Source organism: Telopea speciosissima, chromosome 4 (assembly GCF_018873765.1).
Source record: "Telopea speciosissima isolate NSW1024214 ecotype Mountain lineage chromosome 4, Tspe_v1, whole genome shotgun sequence".
NCBI lineage: Eukaryota > Viridiplantae > Streptophyta > Magnoliopsida > Proteales > Proteaceae > Telopea > Telopea speciosissima.
Genome location: NC_057919.1, coordinates 19,998,330 through 20,016,293, shown reverse-complemented (window position 1 = coordinate 20,016,293; position 17,964 = coordinate 19,998,330). Strand labels below are relative to the sequence as shown.

Below are 17,964 nucleotides of genomic sequence, written 5' to 3'. Positions count from 1 at the left end.
TTTCTATAAATAAAAAAAATTTGTTTATGATCTTCATTATAGTATATTTTAGTTAATCTTTGCATATTAAGTTCTGTTTTGTAGCCAAATGCATAAGGTATGGCTCAATCCTTCCCTTTATTTGAACCCTTTTTTTATTTTAGAATATTTAGATATTTAAGTTTTATTTTTAAAATATTTGTACCTAGTAAATAGGAATACCAATTTAACTGGGTGGATCGGGATGCCTATCACCTTCCCTAGTTTGCAACTTGACTCGAATCCATTCTCATGGTTTAACTAGTCTCCATTGGAGTCACACTTGGAGTCATGTTTTGTTTGTAGTTCCTAGATCTTAATCTAGGTAGCAACTATCTACTTCTTCTCTCCCAAGAGGAGGATAAAAGATTCCTTTCAATAGGATATGGATGAAAATTCACTGTTCTCATAGTAAGAGAACCCCAAATACATTAGTCTAGTCTCTATGGAAATTGTCAAATACCCGAGCATCGTGCTGTGGCCCAAAAAAAATTGGAAAACTTTCATGAGAAATCGTTTGAAACATCAAACAACCATTCTTATTCAACAAACTAGACTTCAAATTTTTATGTTTTTGCTATGTTTTCTAATGTATCCAACGGTTGCTACCTTGGGAGCTTTGGACTTTATTCCATTTCTCATAAAAAATAAAAAAAAAGGATCGAGTTTTCCTTAGCCACAATGAATGAGCGTGAGAAGGTATCACACGGATATTTTGGGATTTACACTAAAACCCAATAGGGGTTTGTGAACCCTAGGATTGTGAACCCTAGGATGGGGTAGTGAATCTTCACCGGCTTAGTGAAGGAAAACTTTCTCCAAAGAAAAAAAGGGTAGAATTTGAGCCAATGTGTTTGGTCTATTGACAAGGAAAAGGGTTTCCCACATTGCCCAGTGAGGAGGGAATCTCCCACACCCACATAGTCAAGGAGGACAGAGTGTCAACACAAGGCCTACATGTCCAAAATGTGAGAGGGCGTGGGAAAACATTTCTATACTGTTGGCGTGGGGAGTCTGAATATGTTCTTCTTAATGCAATATTAAGGGGAATTTAACCTTAGTAGAACAATCTTAACCCCAATCCAGGTCCATTAAACCATTCATGGGCCGAGCCTATGGTAGTGAGCGTGGTTTATATTTCATTACTTAAACAGATAAGCCTAAATCTGGTCGATTTATACAAAAGGAAAACTCTCAGCCCAGGCTCAGAATCAAGTTCAATCTCTGAACGGGCTGGGCTGGGCTGGTTTAAGGTGTCTGTGGACCAGGTGAACTGAGCAGGCTAAGGCATGTTTGAGTTGGGGCCAGGGACCAATGCTTGATATTAGCCTACTAAGTATTAGGGGCGCTGTTCTTTGTGCCGCAGCGCAGGCTGCGCCCAAGCACATGGGGGTGGGTGCAATGACCACTCTGCCCCCCTGCACAGGTTGCCCATGTGCCTGAGCGCAGCCTGCGCTGCGGCACAGAGAACATTCTCCCTAAGTATTAATATGAGAATCAGATTTTTTTTCCATTTTTATTGGTAATGAACAAACTTAAGGAGCATATTTCCTATCAATTTTATCAAATAAATCTTTTTTATTTCTTTTTTAAGTGCTTTTTGTCCTCATATTTCTTGTTTGTTTGGATTCCAAAACGAAACCTGGTTTCATTTTGGAAAAAAAAATATTAGGGAAGGGTTTTTGTATGCCCGTTATAGGAACCCATTCCCACAAGCCCATTATAACTAATAATAGGGAAAAAGGTCTTTGTCCGGGAGTGTGGCCTACGCCCACACTCCCCTGAGACCTGAGTCTATTATCTCTTCTCCCCATATGAAAAGACACCTCTGCCCCCTTGTTTTGAGGAGGAGAGATAGACACATGGGAGTACTAGCATAGGCTACACTCCCCGATAGAAAACTGCTTCATGTTTGTGAATACCGGATCGAACTGAGAGGGGGCTGAATCAGTTCCCTTAATTTTTGACATTTTCTGCAAACAGCACAATCGCTTACAGTCTCCCCTTGCACCACCAAAATGTGACCAGGTCTACCAAGACTGTAAACCCACTCTGCAAAACAAGGATTAATCTCCAACAAATAACAGTAGACAATGAGACAAGATATACGTGGTTCACCTCACAATGTGTGCTAAGTCCACAGAGCAATACCCCTTGGGGTTTCGTATATGCCCAATATTCAACTCCAATACAATTAGCCGTCCCAACGGCCAGGATACCCCTTACCCTGATTCAACCTTTCACCTCAGTGAGGGCAAGGACCTCAATCCAAAAACAAAAACAACCTCAGCCTTGCAATCAATCAACCCAATAAACATATTCAATCACAAACTCAACCCATAACAAATTGCACTCTAGGTTCTACCCAATACATTCAAAAATAAAGAAATAAACCTAGAACAGAGAAACAATGGTTTGTGATCACGTTTACCTTCTCAAAGGTAAACACCCAATTCTAACGAATGCTATGAGATCTTCAATAGAACAAATCAAGCACTCAAATCCATCGCCAACAATCAAACCGATGTTTTTCGATCAATTTCCTTCGCGCCTCTGCTCTCGAACCATGCCGGAATGGTAGAAGACGACTTCTCCTCGATTTTCGTCTTCTCTAGGGCTGCAGAGATGCGTTTTCGGTCCTGCCAAGTGAATATATATATATATATATATTATTCCAATAGATACCCTTCGAACCAATAAGAAAGAAGTAAGAAAACGCAAGCCATACACCCTGCTGACCAACTGAATATTGTCTTCACAATGACACCACTGCCAAATCCTTGTTGCCGACAATGACAACTGCCAAGAGCACCAACACTATTTAATAGAAGTTTTGGGAGGTTATGTTTGGTTAGTCGGACAAACCACTGCTTCATGTAATGTTCTGCAACACTAAAAAGTAACATGGTTGTGGCTCTTCCTCCAATAAGCTTGTTGGTAGCTGAGATTGGAGGAGGCCTTTGGTAACAATGAGTTACCTCAACTTTCTGTGGGGAAAGTTGCATAACCCATTGCAAATTTGCTCAAACTTTGCAACTATTTTTTTTTTTCTTTCTTTGTTTTGGTTGGGGTGGGGGCATGGAAACCCATTAAAACCAACAAATCACTTCCCTTGGGTTACCATATAAACCATTTGTTTACCGGAGACAGGAATTCTAAAAAAGTGAATCTTTCACTAGCCTGAATAATACAATTGAACTCTGTCAAGCACTGCAATCAACATGGAGAAGGAGTTACGTGGTTCGCCAAAGGCCTACGTGCACAGGAAAAACAGAGAAAAGATTAGGTATTCAATGTTTCAAGACTATTACAACGATGTATACATAGAGATACCTTACTGACTAACCTCTCTCTTGGGTAAGTGGGTCATGACCCAACCCAATACACCTTAACATTCCCCCTCAAGTTGGAACGTGAACATCATGAATGCCTAACTTGCTAAGAAAAAAATGAGATTGCTCTTGACTAAGGGCGTCTTTGGTATGCTTTTTATTTTTTATTTTTAGTCAAAAAAATATTTTTGGTTGCGTTTGGTATCGTTTATGGAGTCTATTTCTATTTAAAAAAGACTGAAAAAATACAAAAATAAAAAACGGATTGAAAGTCGTTTATGATTTTTCTTGAAAAACTGTTTTTCGCTATTTGTGCGCTCAACTCAAGAATTCTAATATGCTCGTGTTTGCAAAGGCTCTTTTTTGAGGTTAAAAATGTAAAATGCTATTATAATGTTAGTTTTTATAAAAACCCTCCCTCTCTCTCTCTCTCTCTCTCTCTCTCTCTCTCTCTCTCTCTCTCTCTCACCCCTCTTCTCTTCTCATTCCAAGTTTCCAACCCTAAACGTAACCCTAAAAGAACGTAAGAGTTTCAGCTCTGAATCTGAGTTCTCTCCCTCTGAACTCCAGCTTACGGGAGTTCCTCTGGCTTCAGTTGGTCATTCTTTATCTTGCGTTCTCGGATTTCCTCATAGCACCACGAAGGCAGAACATACTTCACACGCACATGAATCCGTTGCTTGAGTATTTTGTTTCGCACCTGCTTGTTGTCTTCGACACCGAAATGTCCTCACCTGCTTGATTTGCTTTCGTTTGGTTTAACGATGAAGTGAAATAATTTTTTTTTGGCGTCAGAGTGGAATTTAAAAGAGGAATTGATTTTTTTTAAGATGAAGATACAAGACAAAACTCCATCTCCAATGTGCCCCTTTTAGAGTGGATCTTATAGACTCTGCCGTCGGACCTTGCGTTGCTCAATAGTAGCCCTTTGCTGGGGACAACGCTGCAGTGACGATCAATTGAATTGGGCAGTTAGGGGGAGAGAGAGGTAGTTAGGTTGGGGCAGGGCCCCTGTTTTTAGTGTGGAGGAGTGTGGAGAATGACGGGGTGGATGGAGATTGAAACAGAGAAGATGGTGAGCGGAGGTGGAGCCTAAGTTTTTAGTATTGAAGAGAGGTGAGATCAGAGGGGTGGACGGATAGAGAGAGGGTGCATGGGTTGGGGCGGTGCCCCTTTTTTAGTATAAAAGGAGTGTAAGGTGAAATAAGTAGTGGATGGAGAGTGACAATGAGATAGAGGATAAGCAGAAAGAAGATTTGACTATATTAGCTGTAAAAAACTGAGAACTTTGCTGTATTCATCCAGTGGTAATCACGGTTGAAACCATTGAAATCGATAAGACACCTCAAATAGGAAGAAGGGTGAAGAGGGAATCTCTTAACCCACCACTTACAGTCATGGAACAAAAACTCGATCGAAACCTGTCGAAACCATCGAGTTAACTTGGTTTCCCAGGTTTCCGAGACCAGTTGAAGGGGAATTTTATAAAATCCCTGGACTCGATCGGGTTTCGATGGTTTTGACCAGTTTCGACCATATTTCGGTGGTTTCGACACATATACCCATCAAAACTAGGGGAAACTTGGCTCGAAACTTGGACAGACAGGTATTTATGCTAGAAACTGCCAAAAACCAGGACAGACACTTAATTATGTGTAATATCATTTAAGTAAATGTTTCATTTACTTAAGATATTATTCATAAATAAGCAAATACCCCCTATTTGAATCCAATAAAAATAGTTAAAAAATCAAATTCTAAAAGGAAAAAAAGTCAACCCCCCAGTTCAAGAACAAAAATTGAATTTTCGATGAGAAGTGCAATTTTCAACTTTCTAATGCTGGGTTTTTCTCAAATCTAAAAATTTCATAAATGTCAATATGGCAAAACATTGCTAAAAACCAAAAGTGCGGCAAAATATTCATTTGTTTTGATGTTCAAAAAATATTTTCATTCAGAGTGGTTTTGACAGCATTCACGCACACCAAATTAAGTTTGACCGATACATAACTCTTTCAATATAAATCAGATTTAAGCAATCTTGGACTTATTGGAAAGCTATCAAAACAAAGTTTTCTGACAAATCCAAGATTGCTTAAATCTCATTTATATTGAAGGAGTTATGTTTCGGTCAAACCTTATTGATACCATGTCCAAGAACAATATACAGTATCAAACTTGGATCAAAACCACAAGTAATATTTTTAGTGTTCTCTATGTGAAACTAATGCATGGATTAAGTTTAAAATATCAAAAATAGGCAGCACAACAAGAATCAGGACAAAAAACCAACTTCTGGGCTTCGAAATCAAAGTTCGAGTTAGCTTGGAAAAAGTCCCAAGTTTCGACCGAGATATGGTCGAAACCGAGACGAACATGTTTTCTGGCTGGTTGAAACCTAGTCGAAACCCAAGTTTTAGAACCTTGCTTACAGTATAGGCATACCAAACCTAATTCTTAATACACAATCTATTATGTTTATTGATTACCAAACGTATTTTATATTTTGATCAAAAATGATTTTCACAAATGATTTTTGTTAACTAGGTAAAAATCAAAAATAAAAATGATGCCAAAGAGAGCCTAAGAACTTTGGTAAAAATATTGCAATTATTTTTTGTTTTGTTGAAACATAAACAGTCTGTATTTGTCTAGCTTGGAGTTTTTCTCGAACCACATGACAATCTATCTCAATATGCTTTGTTAGTTCGTGGAAGACCGGATTTTCTACAATTTGTATATCTGCATTTTCACAATATTAATCCATAGGCTCTGAATGTGATACCCCTAAGTCCTTGTGCAGGTAATGTAACCAAGTCAGTTAACAAGTTGTAATATATACCCACAGTTATGTATTCAGCTTCAACAAAAGATCTTGAAACAGTTGACTATCTTCCAAGGACTTGAATCCAATTATAGTACCGTACCCAGTAATAGAGTGACAAGAATGGCACAATTAGCCCAATTTGAGTCATAATCATGGTTCGTAATCTCGGATTGGATCGATAACGGTCGAGGCCTATCCCGAGATTAGACCGATCATGTCTAGGTTTTATAAATCAGTAGTTGGATCGGATAACCCATTCGAATTGGGTGATTCGATCTGATACGCATGACTTGCATAAAGGTTTTAAAACCCATATTTTTTCCTTCGTTCTTCGTCCCGAGCCTCAAGTCGCGATTCACAGATTTGGGAGTATCAAATCCGCGAGAATTTTACCATTTTTGACTGGGGAATCCATTTAGGGAACATTTCATTCCATGTAAACATTAATCTGCTTAAGGTGGTTAGGATTTTAAGACCCATATTTTCCAATTCTTCTTTGTCTTGAGCCTTTCACACTTTAATTTAGAGATTTGGGAGCCTCAATCTGCGAGATAAAATGGAGGGATCTTACCTTTTTTTACAAGGAATTAAACCTGGAGGTTTTTTTAGATAATGACGGTAGTGGGTGAGTTGAGGAGTCAAAGAAGATAAACTCAACACAAAAATAGGGATTAGATAAGCTCAATAGAAAATTAGGGATTAGGGAAGCCATCATAATAGTAATATTACTACTTTTTTAGAATTTTTTTTTGAATTTTCATAATTTTTCTGTACTTTTTGACTGATTCAATAACCAATCCGATAAAACATGGATTTTGGTCATTTTTGGTCAATCTAGGATGATTTTGTCCGATCCGGATCAGTATCGGCCTTAACCGATCTCGAGTCCGATACCTGGATTATGGACTTTGGTCATAATAGCACTAACTTGAAGATTGCTAGCAAAATATAGGAGAATGCCTTTTCCAAGACATGATTTCAAGTAGCGTAAAATCTGTAATACAACATCTAAATGAGGTTTTCGAGGGTTTCCATAAATTTTTAGAGAACTTGCATAACATAAACAATGTCAGGTCTTGTTATTGTGAGATAAATCAATCTTCCAAGTAGTCTTCTATATTATGTTGGATTGGAAATGAGTTCACCATATTCACCATTTAATTTCAAATTTTGTTCCATAGGAAAATTAACTGGTTTGGATCCAAGTAGAAATGCATCACTAAGCATCTCTAAGGTATATTTTCTTTGATTTAGTAAAACAACTTTGGTGGATCTAGCAACCTCAAAGCCAAGAAAGAATTTTAAAGAACCCAAATATTTGATATAAAAGCGACTATGAAGATACAATTTTGAAGCATTGATGGCAGCTAGATCCACTGGAAGATACAAACAAATTAAGAGCATCAACTAAGGATTGTTTGAATCTGGCATGATGTAAGGCAGATGTAAATTTAGAAAACCATTTGTGAGAAACCTGTTTCAAATCAAACCATATATAAACTTGCGAAGATAGCTACGAGAATGATAAAAGTACAGACCAACATGTTGTTCACCAATCCCAATCACTTACTTCGTGTGTATATCCTGAAAAAACAAAAAAAAAAAAGTCATAGAAGAGGATAACACCACACAGTAGATACTTTATAAGTTGGTTAACAGAAAAAAAAAATTATGATAAAAATCGGTACATAAATCACTTTATGAAGTTGTAGGGAAGAAGATAAATGAGAAGAGCATTTATGTAACATAGGAACAGATGTACCATTGGGTAGCCGAATGGGTTTCAAATGAGTATAAGGAGAAGCATTAGATAAAAGCTGCAAAGAGTGAGTGATATGAGTAGTGCCACTTGTATCAATGATCTAATGAGAGAAAATGGTTAAAGAACAACATATGGGCTTGCTACAAAGGTTGGCAGCAGGCTGATGGCTTCTAAGATTGAGAAACTGCATGAATTGTTGGTATTGTTCAACTGTCAGGGATGGGCCGAAGGTAGGAACAAAATAAAAGTCACAACAGCATAATTGGATGAAACCCATGAACATGGCTTAGGAAGAAGACCGAATGCTAAAGAAGAAGAACATGAACAAGTCGACTTCAGAAGAAACCCATGAAGCTTAAAACAATGACTCTTGGTACGACCCTTACGTCCACAATAAAAGAAGGTCGAGCTATGTGACTAGATCTGTTACTAGTAGCAGCAAGAGCCATAACATCAAGTTGAGTAAGTGTGGAATGAACAACTTGTAATTCTAGTTGTCTCTCTTCTTAAAGAACCATATAATACACTTTGTCGATGTTTCAAAAGAGGCTCAGTAGCTAAATTTGACTGCTAATGATAGATTAATTGTCATTAAGTCCCATTAAGAATTGAATACCTTCTCCTCTTGTAGTAATTTTGCTAATTCTTTTAAAACTTCACAAAAACATTGGGGAACAAGAGAAATAGAACCCAATTCATCTCAAAGTACCTTTAATTTGTTACAGTATACTAAAATGGGGACTAAAATTGATTGTGATTACTAGTTGTCTATTTGAGATGATAACTATGAGTGGCATTCCCTTTAGTGAATCGCTCCTCAAGATCACCCCAAAGTTGTTGGGCAATGTTGGTAAAGGCCACAAATGATAATAAGTCTAGTGAAATCACATTAAGTAACTAAGACAAAACCATGTCATTACACCTAGTCCAGGAGTCTACCTCTGATGATGGAGAGGAGCATTAAGATAAACCGCCCATAATAAAGTTGAGTTTGTTTTTGTTAGAGAAAGCCATTCTTACAGCATGTCGCCAAGTATGATAATTATCACTAGTAAGGATTTGAGTGATGAGGGTAACACCAGGATTATCAGAGGGATGAAGATAATAAGGAGACTCGTCACTACCATTGTTGATCATGGAAGGAGAGATATCTGATAAGTTTGTACTTGGTGCCATAGATAAGAAGTGAATGTAACTCCTTCCCCACACTTTTTTTGATAACTAATTGGTACTATTGCACTACGTGTTCATCCAACAAAAAGACAAATTTGTACAAAAGTTTAACTCAACAATAACCAATAAACAGTTGGGTACTGAATCGACATCCTCTACTTCTGTCTGCCCCTATTTTTGTGTGCGCCCTACACACAACGAGGCACTCAAAGAGCACCTTACCCCCTCTCGGGCAAGGTGCTCGGATAGGGGTAAGGTGGTCTTTGCCCGCCATTGTGTGTAGGGTGCACACAGAAGTAGGGGCAGCCGAAAGTAGAGGATCCAAACTCGTTGGGTACTAGGTGCTCACCCAAACCCAAAAGAATTCAATAAACAATTGGGTATTGCTTTCTCACCTACCAGAGAGATAAATCAAGACATGCAGAAAATAGGACAATAAATCAAGACGTAGAATTGGGCCTTGGGTAACCATGGACATAAAGGGTGAGAAACAATTTTGCAGTAGCTATAAATCAAGGCATTGCAACCATCGTTCAAGAAGTTGTAGCATCTATAAATCATAGATTGATGCACAAAAAGGATGAGAAACAATTTTTAAAGCAACTATAAATCAAGAAGTTGCGGCAATTGTTCAAGACACTGTATGTTGCGTACATCATCTTTGAGAGTGCGTATGTGCGTTGTAATGCTTTGAAGATATAAGAGTTAGGTGTTACGTGGACAAAATAGTTATTATTTTATTTAAATTTAAATATGTTTTTTTTTTTTTTTGGTTGAAAAATATGTATTTGAAGTTGGATTGTGGGGGTAGTTGTAATATATGGGATTATAATGTGTAGCAGTTACTTAACTATGTAAGTCTCTTTAAATATTAATTTCGATAATGAAATGGACAGATTGATAGAGTTGGGTTCCTAGAATTTCTCTTTGGAGAAAAGAGGTCGGCTACCTCCCAATAAGCCTGGACGTTTAGATTCGTCCATAAAGCCAAAAAATCTCTATTTTCTCTCCACCCAAATCCTTGCACATATCATCTAGTATCCAGAGCTCAAGCGTGGCGCTATTGGCAGATTCGCTACATTTTCTCTTTGAGAAACGAAGTTATGGCTTCCTAAATTAAACCAAGAGAAAACCACCTGTTGAAGCAATATTGGAGGATCTAGATGCCATGATGATTCAATTTCAAATGAATGGTCTTGAGGATAAGACCTATTTTAGGGGGGTGGATTGTTACCTACATAATCCTTGAGAATGTATATGTGCATTGTAATGCTCTGGAGATAAGAGTTAGGTGTTACGTTGACAAAGCAGTTATTGTTTTATTTAAATTTGAATATGTATTTAGGAGTTGCAAGTAAGAGAGGGAGTCATTGTAGGATTGTGGGGGTAGTTGTAGTACATGGGATTATGGTATGTAGTAGTTACTTGACTATGTAAGTCTACTTCCGATAATGAAATGAACAGATTGATAAAGTTGGATTTCCTATAATTCTTTGGAAAAAAGAGGTTGGCTACCTCCCAATAAGTTAGGACATTAGGTTTTGTCAGTAAAGCAAAAAAATATCTATTCTCTCCTATATCTTCTATCTTCTCTCTCTTTTTTCTTTTTCTTTTTTCTATTTTCTCTCCACCAATAGTCGTGCACATATCATTGTAACAACTATAAATCATAGATTGATGAAGATTTTATTGCACTGAGAAGGACAACAGTGGGAACCGAAGATGTTTTGGAAGAACGATTTTTACAGAGAAAGAACAATCATAGACTCTGATACCACGTCAAACATTACATTGCAAACAACTATGGAGAATGTATTATACGGCTCGGCCGAAGGCCTACATCCACGAGAAGAATCAAGGGGAGATTAGGGATTCAATGTTTCAAAACTATCGATCACTATAATGTATATATAGATACCTAATATTTACCATACAAAAAAAAAGATACCTAATCAATTGATCTCTCCCTGGGTAAGCTGGTTATGACCAAACTGAATACACCTTAACAAAACCATTAAGCATAGGCACCATGGGGAAGATAATATATATGATAGGTAATGTGAAACTACTTTTTACATGTAAAGAACTGTTTGGGTCATTTTAGCATAATATCTTTTACCTTTAAACTAGTGGAGTGTTGCAAGCAATTTCAACCATCGGATAAATAGGAGAACAAGATTTTCATAGGTCAAATCTCATAACCAAATACAATGTATGACCAACCTAGTATATTTGATGTAAGACCACAATGTAGTTGCATCAAAGCTCAACCACGATTTAATCTGCTTTTTGTAGTAGTATAGGTTCAAACCTGAGACCTGTTCAATGTTGAGAGATGTCGCAAGCCACCTGAGCACGGGGCTATTAACCACCCTCCTTGAAATTTAATTAAACTTATCATTTACCATATGACTTAGGATTTGGATCCTCTTGAGCACAGGGGGTGGTAGAGGATCTCCTAGTGAGGGCTTATAAATTGACACTTGAAGCAGGGAGATCCCACGAGTGTAATAAAAATCCTGCTATTTTATTCAAATCCCTAACTACTCTCAATTGTAACCTCCATGCGAGAAAACGACAACATCCTAAAAGACAGAAGAAAGTAAAGTGTTGTTCTTTTTCATGGGTGGATTAGAACAACAAGACCGTTATCCCTTTCTCCAACCTCTTCGTCTCCTTCCACACTCTCTGACGTTCTTTGTTGTCACTCTTGTGCTCGTGTCATTGATCTTGATTTCACCTTTTGTCCTTACTGTGGTTCAACTTTGTAATCTCCTTCTATGTCTCAGATGAGGATGACTGACTAAAAGAGAAGATGGTTTGCTTCTTTGTTATCATTTGGGGTCACTAGTATGATCTTTCAATGAATAATAACTAAAATTTTGTTGTTACCGAAATGGGGAAGAGGCCTCCAAGGAAAAATAGTTAGACTGATTATTATTGTAGATTTACATTCAACTTAGAGAGTTACTTTTTCTTTGGAGTTCTAAAATTATGTGTGTAAATTAAGTAAACTATTTCTATGGAAAGATGTTGTAATAACTACTTTCATAAAAAAATGTATAATGATTTTAGCAGGAAACTCCTTACAAACAAATTTTTTTTTCACATGGAATTTAAATGCACTGAGAGCTACAATTCATTTTATTCTTGCACATGACTCAGCTGAATCGATTGTTTGGAGCCTTTGATGCCAATAGAGTCATTGTCATCAAGTTGTTGAATTGTTCAAGATGATGCCACCTTGGAGTTATTTGCTTGAATTGATTCCCTAACAGTTATAACAGCCTTCCATCTTAGGACTTTCCATAATTACCATTGCTTGAGTATCAAGCATGCAATCTCATAGACAGCTTGTAATCTTTTGTAATCTCTACAATCTCTCTCTCAATCTCTCTCAATCTCTCTCAATATGGTAATGGTGATTGAGTCTCCAACATGTGGATTCCTATCACCTACACCTATATATTCATAATCTTGTAAATCCTCAAAGTCAAGGCAATACAATATTCTCTTCTCTTAACATGGTATCATGAGCTCCTAGCTCCTACGAGCAAGGCAAACAAAGAAATTGTCCTCTCCCCACCCCCTTCAACAAATTTTTTTTCTTTCCAGCCATGGCTTCTCCTCCCTCCACTCCCTCCCATACACCTACACTAAGTCAGATTCTCTCCCACAAATTAACCTCAAAGAACTTTGTATATTGGAGGACTCAAATCATTCCCTATCTCAAAGGCCAACAACTCTATGGTTATGTTGTTGGGTCCAATCCCTAACCCAAAGATGAAACGCAAGTTGAAGCTTGGCAAGAAAAGGATGCCTCCATCATGAGCATTCTTATCTCTTCCCTCTCCGACGAAGCCATGCCACTAGCTGTCGGACGTGATACAAACAAAGAAATCTGGGATGCCCTTCATGTGGCCTTCAGTTTTGCTTCTACGACACGTATTCTCTCTATTAATATGGCTCTCCAAAACCTTGTTCAGAAACCCAAGGAGAACGTCACTCAATTTCTCCATCGGGTCAAAGCCCTTCCTGATGAGCTTAGTGCCGTTGGCAAATCCCTCCCCACGGAGGATCTGAATATTCACATTTTTCATGCACTAAGACCGGAGTTTGAATCTATGGTTTCCACAACCATGGATCGTAAGGAACCGATTTCATGCACTAAGACCACGGTCTTCTTCTAAGTCATGAGTATCTTCTTGCCTCTCGTCAAGCCATGCCAGATCCTGCTGCAAATGCTACTGCCAACCTTGCTCAACAAAATCGTGGCTCCCCCTCTCAGCCTTATGGTCGTGGTTCCCCTACTGGCCGTGGTCATGGCTGGGGTGGCCGTGGTGCTCCAACTAGACCTAGTGGCTTTGGGTGCTCTAATGCTTTTGCCCACAGCCCTTGCACAAATTTGTGGTAGGACTAATCATCAAGCCTCGACATGCTTCTCTCGGAACAAGCAACTTGGCCAACCACACCAACCCCAATCCCACTCTCAACCCATTTTCCCATCTCCCAACCCACCCTATCCTCAACCTCATAACCTCTCACCTTCCACATATCTTACCACGCCCCAACCACCCTTGTTGCCCACACCACATACACAATACCTTTACTCTCTACCCCACCCTCCTCCCACCCAATCAACCCTCTCATCCGGCCTTACCCATTGGCTTCCTGATATTGACGCAACACATCATGCAACGCCTGATTTGCAGTCTCTTTCATCCTATGCATCGTACAATGGTAAAAATAGCCATATGGTTGGTGATGGTAATTTTGTCCCTATCTCAAATGTTGGTTCTTCTTCTCTTCTCTCCAACTCTCGTTCTTTAGTTCTTTCTAATGTTTTGCATGTTCCCTCCCTCACTACTTCATTGCTTTCTGTTCATAAATTTGCTTTTGACAATAATGTGTTTTTTGAATTCCATGCTTCCCACTTCAATATAAAGGGTCCGACATCCAATCCAATTCTGCTTACTGGGCCTAGCCACAATGGTCTCTACTACTTGCCGTCAGTAGCGCCATCATCAGCGCCATCATCTCCATCCACTCATCTTGCACAAATTTCTTCCTATGATCGTTAGCATCAAAGACTTGGTCATCCTCATGATCGTTCTCTTCAGCTCATACGACGTGATATCAAGCTTCCTTCATCTCCTCATTTGTGTTATGCCTGCCAGATTTGAAAGTCCTGCCGTATAACACTTCGAGAAACTAATAGTCGTTGTAGTTTTCCTCTTAATTTAATTTTTAGTGATATTTGGGGACCAACCCCTATTGTTTTTTCTCTTGGACATCGTTACTTTATTATTTTTGTGGATGATTTTACAAAGTTTGTTTGGTTTTATCCTCTCAAGGTTAAATCTAATGCTTTCTCTACTTTCAAACAGTTTCAAGCTCTTGTTGAGTGCCAATTCTCGAGAAAAATAAAAAATGTTCAAACTGACTGGGGAGGGGAGTACCACTCCCTCACCTCCTTTTTTGCCAATCTTGGCATTCATCATCATATTTCATGCCCCATACCCATGAGCAACAAGGCACTATTGAAAGGCGCAATCGCCACATTGTTGAAACTAGGCTCACCCTCTTGGCCCAAAGCTCTATCCCACAGGCTTATTAGGATTATGCCTTTGAAATGACATTTTATTTGATAAATTGGATGCCCCCTCTAATCATTTGGGAATCTTTTCCCTTATCAGCTTCTCACCAATCATAAACATGATTACAATTTTCTTAAAATTTTTGAGTGTCTTTGTTTTCCCTTTCTCATACCGTATAACAACCATAAAATGGATCCATAGTCTGCTCCTTGTGTTTTTCTTGGGTATAGTTACCATCACCATGGGTACCGTTGCATGCATCTTGAATCAAGACAAATTTATATTGCTCGCCATGTAAGGTTTGATGAGCTGCGTTTCCCTTTTAAGGAAGCAATTACCCCTTCACCCCCCTCACCACTTTCACCTCCTACTTGGGTTTCTCTACCCCTCACTATATTCCCTAACCCACCATTCACCACTCCCTTCTCACCCCTACCTACCCCACCATCGCCAACCCCTACCCATCCAACCCCCACCTCTAGTATGTGCTCCATCTCTCCCTCACCTAGTCTGTCCCCCACACCATCCTCGACCCCAAATACCAAGCCTCCACTTCATACCCGCCATCTTAGTGACCTCTATGTTGATCCCTCCACTGCCTTGCTTACCAGTATCAACCCCTCCATCCCTTCCCCACCTATTATTCTCAGGCCGCCAAGGACCCTCAATGGCGATTGGCCATGTCTGAAGAGTTTGCATCCCTACTACGGAATGGCACTTGGTCTTTAGTGCCCCCTTCTTCTAATGTAAATTTGGTTGGTTGTAAATGGGTGTACAAGATTAAACAGAAAGCTGATGGCATGATCGAGCGATATGAGGCCCGACTTGTTGCTAAAGGGTTTCATCAGTAGCAAGGCCTTGATTATGATGAAACCTTTAGCCCAGTTATCAAGCCCATAATAATTCGTACAGTGCTCATTATGGCTATTTCAAATGGTTGGGCTGTTCGACAGCTTGACGTCCAAAATGCCTTCTTACATGACATTCTTAATGAAGAAGTATACATGGCCCAGCCTTAGGGATTTAAAGACTCAAGTCGGCCCACCCATGTTTGCAAATTACATAAGTCTTTCTATGAGCTTAAACAAGCTCCTCGTGCTTGGTTCAGCCGTCTCTCTCAGTTTTTGCTTGGGTCTGGTTTTTGGGCATCGCAAACTGATACATCTTTATTTATCTACAAATAGGGCCACACGACAACTTATGTTCTTGTTTATGTAGATGACATTTTGATTACCGGGAACTAGCCTACACATATCACCACTCTCCTCAGTAGCTGGCTTCAGAGTTTTCAATCAAGGATCTTGCCCATTTAAGCTTTTTTTGGGTATTGAGGCTACATACCGACCAGATGGAGTTACTCTCTCTCAGTCCTGGTATATTACAGATTTGCTACAACGAGCTGGCATGGCTGACTGCAAACCGGTTCTCACCCCAATGGCTACCACCTTCAAAGCCTCCTCTGCAGGGGGTGTAGCTTTCTCTGACCCAACTGAGTACAGGTCTATAGTTGATGCGCTCCAGTACATCACCCCCACTCACCCTGATGTAGCCTTCTCTATAAATCGGGCTTGCCAATTTATGCATAGCCCAACTGAGGATCATTGGTCCATGGTTAAGCATATTCTACGCTATTTTAAATACACAATCAGATTTGGGCTTCACATCACCAAATCTTCTTCTCAAGATCTTTAGGCCTTTACAGATGTTGATTGGGCTAAGGATGGTGATGATCGAAAATCTACTAGTGGATATGTAATTTATATGGGACAAAATTTGATCTTTTGGGCATCGAAGAAGCAAAAGACAGTTGCATGATCCTCCACTGAATCCGAATATAAAGCTCTAGCGGATGCTTGTGCTGAACTGACCTGGCTCCAGTCTCTGTTTGGTGAACTTGGTCTGTCCACGACCCGAGCCCCTGTGTTGTGGTGTGATAACATCGGGGATACATATCTCTCTGCAAACCCTGTCTTTCATGCACGTACCAAACATGTGTAGATCGATTTCCACTTTATGCGCGATAAAGTTGCCAAAAAAAATCTACAGGTCCGATTTATTTCCACAAAAGATCAGATTGCGGACATTATGACAAAGGGCCTCAGGATGACACGTTTTTCTTTCCTTCGGGACAAGCTGAAGATTAGTTCCTTTGAATCTTCATCTTGAGGGGGTGTAATAGTTATAACCGCCTTCCATCTTAGGACTTTCCATAATTGCCATTGCTTGAGTATCAAGCATGCAATCTCATAGACAGCTTGTAATCTCGTGTAATCTCTATAATCTCTCTCTCAATCTTTCTCAATATGGTAATGGTGATTGAGTCTCCAACATGTGGATTCCTATCACCTACACCTATATATTCATAATCTTGTAAATCCTCAAAGTCAAGGCGATACAATATTCTCTTCTCTTAACACTCCCTGAGCCTGGATTGGCTCCTCTCCTGCATGGTATGCTGTGCAGCACACATCATGCGGCTAGGGAGGCCTTGATCCACATGCCAACACATCGGGATGTGTGTTGCCATGTGGATCGGAGCTCCCTAGCCGCACAATGTGTGTTGCATGCCGTGCGGTGCACAAGTGCGTTGGAGAGCAGCCGGATACCCTTGGGCCTTGGGTTCAATTGAACTTGTGAATTGATGGAATCTTACCAGGGAATCAAGAATTTAATGGTTTAAAGTTCATGTGTCAACAAGTCTAAGAAGACTCATACAACTCTATCAGTATCCTGGTTAAGTATTTTCTAAAAGGACATTTCAGGTCTTTTGCTCCATTTTCAACATCTTAGGCAAGATAAATACTAGTTGTTGGAATTCAGTCTAGGTTTTTAATCGTGTCTTGCCTTAGCAACAAAAATTTTCACAAGGCTGTAGAAGTCCATATAGTGCAATTTTTTCAACCGTTTTCTTGCGTGGAGGTTACAATTGAGAGTAGTTAGAGATTTGAATAAAATAGGGTTTTTATTACAACTGTTAGATCTCCCTAGGTGTTAATTTATTAAGCCCTCATTAGGAGATCTCAACCATCACCACGTTGGAGAGGATTCAACTCCCATGAATTATGCTATGACACAACTAAAATGTTACAATATTTGAGTCCTATTGGGATCCGGGTCTTCTCTAGGGAGCCCAATGCCCAAGGAGTGCTCAAGAGGGCATCCATGGGCTGGACTATGTTGCACATATCCCTGCGTGCACCCAATCAACCATTAGGATGTGTGCGACACAACCCAACGGCTGGATGCCCCCTGGGC

General features: G+C 39.4%; 1 long non-coding RNA gene across 1 annotated transcript in view; it reads right to left on the bottom strand.

The window, feature by feature from the left end:
* Positions 1 to 2,361: 2,361 nt before the first annotated feature.
* Positions 2,362 to 17,964, bottom strand: part of LOC122660549 — a 21,093-nt gene continuing 5,490 nt past the window's right edge. The window contains exons 2-3 of the long non-coding RNA XR_006332709.1: positions 12,084 to 12,088; positions 2,362 to 2,372 (exon numbers count right to left, since the gene is read on the bottom strand). This is a non-coding gene — a long non-coding RNA (uncharacterized LOC122660549). The remainder of the gene's footprint in view (positions 2,373 to 12,083; positions 12,089 to 17,964) is intronic.